Here is a 6,332-nt window from a genome sequence, read left to right on the forward strand (position 1 = left end):
GCAAATGTGAATTTCGTGAGAATTCTGGAGAACAACATGTAGTAACACAGTAAATACATTGTATTGTTTTTATTTTAATGTTAGTACAAAGTATTTTAAGACACTTAACATAAATTAATATATGGATGAATTTAAGATGATTAACATTGCATTTAAGTATATATCATTAGTTCGTGCATTCCCTGGGCAGTGAACCCATGACCTTGGTTGTTGTTACTGCCATGCTATACCATCTGATTTACAGGAACTATACTGTTCCAGTAAGAAACTGTTGTTTCTTTTGCAAAGAGTTGGACATTTGTAAACTGTATGACTTGCTTTCTTTGCATTTTGTCTCTGATAAACTTCCGTGGTTCACACTTTGATAAATTTAACACATTTATGAATGTCTCCTTGCCTCTAGTCACATTCCCAAAAAGGCCAGATCTCTAAAGCGTTGAGATGTTCACGTCTGGACAGTTTCTCCAGTTTTTGGTCTCTCAATTGAGCCTTCTTAAATGGTTGCTCTGTTTGGTAGCATGGCCTGGTCTGAGTGTCATATACTGTATTTTCTATTTTGGACTTCCCAGTGCTTTTAAGGAAAGTTCAAAACTTTGCCAAACTTTTCATAACTTTTTTCAATTGTTTTCCTCCCAACATCTTCCACAGGTGTCTGTTTGGTCTTCATACCAGAAGAGCTCAACTAATCTTCTGTTTTAGCTGTTTTACTTAAAGTCAGATATATTTAATGTGCAATCATGGAACTGATAACCAATAGATTTGAAATGGACATAAAGGTGTTCTCTGTTAATGTATTTAGTCCGATTCAGGCTCAGGCGGAATCTGTGAAGAAATCTCTCAGGCTTAGATGGAATCAGTGGACTTTTAACGTTTTCTTCAACAATTTCGGGGGAAAAGTCTGCAGGAATGCACCGAGTTGATTAAACTAGAGGGTTAACTAAACTAGTTAGTAAACTAGAGGGTTAGTTAGCAAATCAGTCAGTTGACTAGTTAGGTAGCTAATTAGTTTAGGCTATTAGTTAGATAGATAACAAGCTAGTTAAAAGTTAGCTAGTTTGTTATTCCATCCATCCATCCCACTTTCTGTGCAGTCTCACTATTAGAACTTAGAACAAACAAACAAACAAATAAACATTCAATTAAACACATAAACGAGAAATGACAGAACATTTTAAAGATCAGAAATGTAGTTAGTTTTGTGATTATAAGACCATGGTCTTTGACTACACTGGTGGCCAGAAGTTTTCAACTGATCACAAAGTATAGTTAGGACATTACTGATGTAAAAAAAACAGCACCATCACTATTTGAAAGAAATCATTTTTATCAAATCCAGACAGGCCCCATTTCCAGCAGCCATCACTCCAACACCTTATCCTTGAGCAATCATGCTAAATTGCTAATTTGGTACTAGAAAATCACTTTCTATTATTTCAAACACAGTTGAAAGCTATTTAGTTCATTAAATGAAGCTTAACATTGTCTTTGTGTTTGTTTTTGAGTTGCCACAGTATGCAATAGACTGGCATGTCTCAAGGTCAATATTAGGTCAAAAATGGTGTATATGTTTATTAGGTATCATTACCAAATTGTTTTGCTTGAGAATTTAAATTCAGAAACGATCCTTTTCCATTTATTTTATTTTTATTGACTGAATGTTTTAAAAATCCACAAAATACGTGTTAGTGAAATCTCTCTTAATGTCACCTTGTAAAAACAAAAATTGGAGCACCGAGATCATATATAAGAGGTATGGCCCAATTCAAAATGGATCACGATCTCATATGACATCATGTGATTTTAATGTGATGAAACTCCACAGTACACTCCCAATCACATTCCCTCAACTCCAGCCACTTTATCTGGAAAAACAAGACATTTTAGTCTAATATGCACTCTCTAATTCACTTGGTAAGGACCAGGTTAAAGGTTCAGGCTAAGCAGGTTAGAACCAGCGTGACTAATTTAGACATCATTTTAGCACAGATTTAGCAGGAAAACTGTCCAAAAGATGTGGTGTGACCCGTCACTTGCCAAGCTGTGTAGGGCTTTACTGGTTGTTTAGATCAGTGTTACTATCAGAAATAATTGGTAATTATTTTAGTTATTAATTAATATTTAAATTAATTAATTTAACTCATTAAAACCTCATATGGGGCTCCAGTAAATGTAGTGCGCTACGTTTAGGAGTGGGTTTGGTTATTAGCAATAATTAATAATTATCCAAGATAATTATTAATTATTAAAATCAATAGAACATTGATGAGAATCAATGTTAGCTTTTTTAATCCTTTAAATCAACAATTATCAAAGATAATCGTTAATTGTTAACATCGATAAAACATTCATTAAAATTAACACTAGCTTATTGATCATTCAAATTCAACAATCATCAAAGATAATGATCAATTATCAAAAATCAACAGAATATTAATAAGGATTAACATTGATGGGGCACCACCCTGGAATCAGGGACTAATAACCAGATAGTATAACAGTCTCAATATTAGAATGTTTTCTTAGGAAAATCGACATCCGAAGAATATCGATTTTCGGGGAAAAAAACAATGAATGAAGGCTTGAATCTGAGCACAGCATGACACAGGCGTATGCAAAACAAACCAAAACACTTCTCTTTGTAATATAAACAAAGTTTATTTATGCAGTAATATCAATTAATAATTGATACAATGCAGTCAATAAACTTCCGACTTACAACTACAAACTAAACAGTGATATGATTAGATATGGAAACTAAAATAATTCTATAACACATGAGGGTGTGTGTGTGTAAGGAGGGACGTGCACAAAATGGCGGACGTGACTCTCGTGGAGAGTATGCCACGCGAGACTTCCGGCCAGAGAATATGGCGGAGAGAAACCAGTCAATGGTAGCTTAGGGACAAAGCTGAGCTTTATCACGAAGCTATCTACTAGCCAGAAATGTGTGCCAGAATGTTTGTGAGGGGTCACGTGTGTGTGTGGTTAGTACGAGAGAGAGAGAGGGAGAGAGAATAAAGTGACGGCCCCAAAGCCGATTTCACGATCATGGGAGAGAAAGCAGCTGTTAGTTTATCACTCAGAGACGCGGTGGACGGCTCGTAAACAGTCCCGCATTCTTTGATTCTTTAATGGATAAACTCAGTTTGCTGGTCTCACCCGCAATGGCGAAAATGCACAACAGCCCACTGTGGTTGGACCACAATACAGCAAATCAAATTTGTGATAATTAATACCCTGAGTATTAATAATGAGTGGACATGGCAGTCCGTAAACTGTACAAGCAAAAACCTTGAAACACAAGAATAACACACTATAATATTCTATCTCTGCCCAGACGTAAACCTCTTACTTGAATCGCATGAGGATGCAGAATGTGTGTTCATCCGTCCTTTAACTCAGACTCGGTTCCTCGAGGCTTGGGTGATGACGGGAGGGCGTTTCCTCGCCCTGTCGGCAGGCGGTACACTGCTGATTCTCGGCGGGCTGGCGGAGAAATCAGAAACGTCGACTTGATTGAAGATGGAAGAGAAATCTTTAATCTCTTCACTTCTGCAGGCAAACGGATGTGGATTGCTCGGCGGTCTCCTTCGGATCCGTTAAGAGGGTTTGGTTGAACACAGAGTAATCTCAACTCGTCCAGCGAGATGGAGATTGTATGGCCACAGTTTCAAGTCGGACGTTACTTCCTTGTGCCACGAGAATGCACCTGAGAGCAGCGATGAGCTGCATCTATACACGGCGAGCAAATTTGCTGGAAGCAAATCCCGGAAGCATTTCAGAGGTATTTCTACTCCTGATGATGTCATGGTTGAGGGCCGTTCTGTTGTGTGCCTCATCCAATAGGAGTTGAGAGTTCGATCCTTTAGTGAGCAAGGCTTCATGGGATTTGTAGTCTGTTTTGGACTCCCTTTGTTTGATTTTGGTGCGATTTTTATCAGTATGATTTACGACTTTGTATGTGGGGGCCTGAGTTAGGTTTTACGACTGTGTTAGGCCTGCCTTTGACTTCTATCTGAATACATGAGGCCCAACAGCTGATAAGCAGGCACATATGAATTTGATTATCTGGAGGGTGTGGCACACAGCAAGAGGTGGACACACATGCAGTTCCATAATCACCCTTTATTTTACAGAGAGAAAGAGAGAGAGAGAGAGACAGAGAGAGAAATGCTGTACAAAGACAACCCCATTCTCAAAATAACTTACTACGCTAAAAGCGCTATCCTTCTGCAAGGCAATGAGGCAAGCCTGAACTCATTTGAGGAAATCTTTTCTATGCTGAAAGCCAGAGCAGAGAAGGAGAGAGACAAGACCCCTGCAAACTGCTCCGACTCTGAGGAGGAGAGTCTAAAAAAAAAAACCCCACCCTCACTGTATGTTTGTCAGCTGAGAGACAGTCTGGCTTTGCTGGAACTGGACTTTGAGTTCAGAGAACACACTCAAAACAGACTGTCAGATACACGTAACACAAACATCTGCATTCAGCAGCTCAAAGATGAACTCCAACAGCTGAAGATAGAGAGCAGCTCCTCTCCATCACTGAACTCACAGCAGCTCTCAGCTTTCTGTGCACAGTTTGCCAAATTAAAGGAAGACACAGAGAGTAAAGAAAAAAACCTCTCCAGACAGTTTCATGAGCTAAAAGATCTACAGGAGAATACCAGAGATAATGCACCTCACTGCAGCACTACAATGCCTGCAACCCCAACAAATCACACAGACACACAGTCTGCAACTAGAACTAGAACTGAACCTGATAATATTGACCCAAAGGGCAACAAACATATATTTTGTCCAGAACCCCCTGAACCTCACAAAAAATCTCCCAGCATGGAACAATCTCGACCATATTGTAAATAAAAATGGTACAGAAATAGTGCACCTCTGCCAAGCCTCAGCCCTATACATACTTAATGGCAGGATCAGAGGGGACTCCTTAGGGATGTTCACATGTTATTCAGGTCTTGGAGCTGGTGTAGTCGACTGCCATCACTGACAAGGACTCCTCCTCCTTCAGTGCATTCACTGTCAGACAGCAAACTCCACTCTCAGACCATGACCAAACTAACATATATATTAAAAGACACCACATACCAAAACAAATTAGACTGGAGAACAGTAAATTGTATCAAGTACAGCAGAGATACAAATGGACTCCAGACAGCATGGACAAATTTATCCAGGCCCTCAATTCTGAAGAACTGAAAAACTAAATCACTACATTTATTCATATTTTTTAATTTAAAAAAAAAAAAAATTTAACTAACAAGGATGGTGTAAATTTGGCTACAAATGAAATCAACTATATATTTCAAAAGGCAGCCTGAGTTGAAAAAGAAAGGCAAAAAACATCCTAAAAAAGCAACCAAAACGGAAAAGTGGTTTGACACAGACTGCAAAATATTAAGAAAACAACTCAGAAAATAATAAAATCAGAAACCAAACAATACAGACATAAGGATTGACTACAGTTCAAAATTACAACAATACAAACAAACAATTAGAGTAAAAAAGCAACACCATCTCACCAAAAGCTTACATGAAATTGAACAACCAATAAATCAAAATCAGTTCTGGGATTTGTGGAATAATTTGAGCACAACAAAATTTACCAATCCAAAATGGAAAAATCTAGAAAAAACATTTTGGAAACTTGTATAAAGAATTCCCAACAAAACAACTAAATGTGAATTATAATCAGGTCAAACAAAGACTACAAATATATGAAAACACAATAAAAAAGAATCAAATTCCACTTGACTTTCCAATACACATGACGAATTAGTTCAAAAACTTAAAAGCCAAAAATGCAAAAAAATCTTGTGGCACTTATTGTATCCTAGGTGAAATGCTGAAACACAGCACACCTGAGCTGCAGATGGCTGTACTCAAATTATTCAACCTTGTACTTAGTTCAGGCTGTTTGCTTGACATCTGGAGCCAAGGACTTATTATTCCAATAAGTGGAGACAAATTGGACCCTAATAATTTCAGAGGCATTTGTGTGAGCAGTAAACTGGGGAAGTTATCTAGTAGTATTTTAAATAATAGAATTCTAAATTTCCTTAATGAACACTGTCCTGAGCAAGAGTCAGATTGGCTTCTTTCCAAATCATAGAACTACGTACCACATTTACACCCTACACACACTAATCAATAAACACGTACACCAGACCAAAAACAGGAAAATATTTGCATGCTTTGTTGATTTCAAAAAAAGCATTTGATTCTATTTGGCATGATGGACTATATTACAAATTGTTACAAAGTGGTGTAGGAGGTAAAGTTTATAACATCATAAAATCAATGTATTCGGACAACAAATGTGC

Source organism: Myxocyprinus asiaticus, chromosome 28, assembly GCF_019703515.2.
Source record: "Myxocyprinus asiaticus isolate MX2 ecotype Aquarium Trade chromosome 28, UBuf_Myxa_2, whole genome shotgun sequence".
Classification (NCBI taxonomy): Eukaryota; Metazoa; Chordata; class Actinopteri; order Cypriniformes; family Catostomidae; genus Myxocyprinus; species Myxocyprinus asiaticus.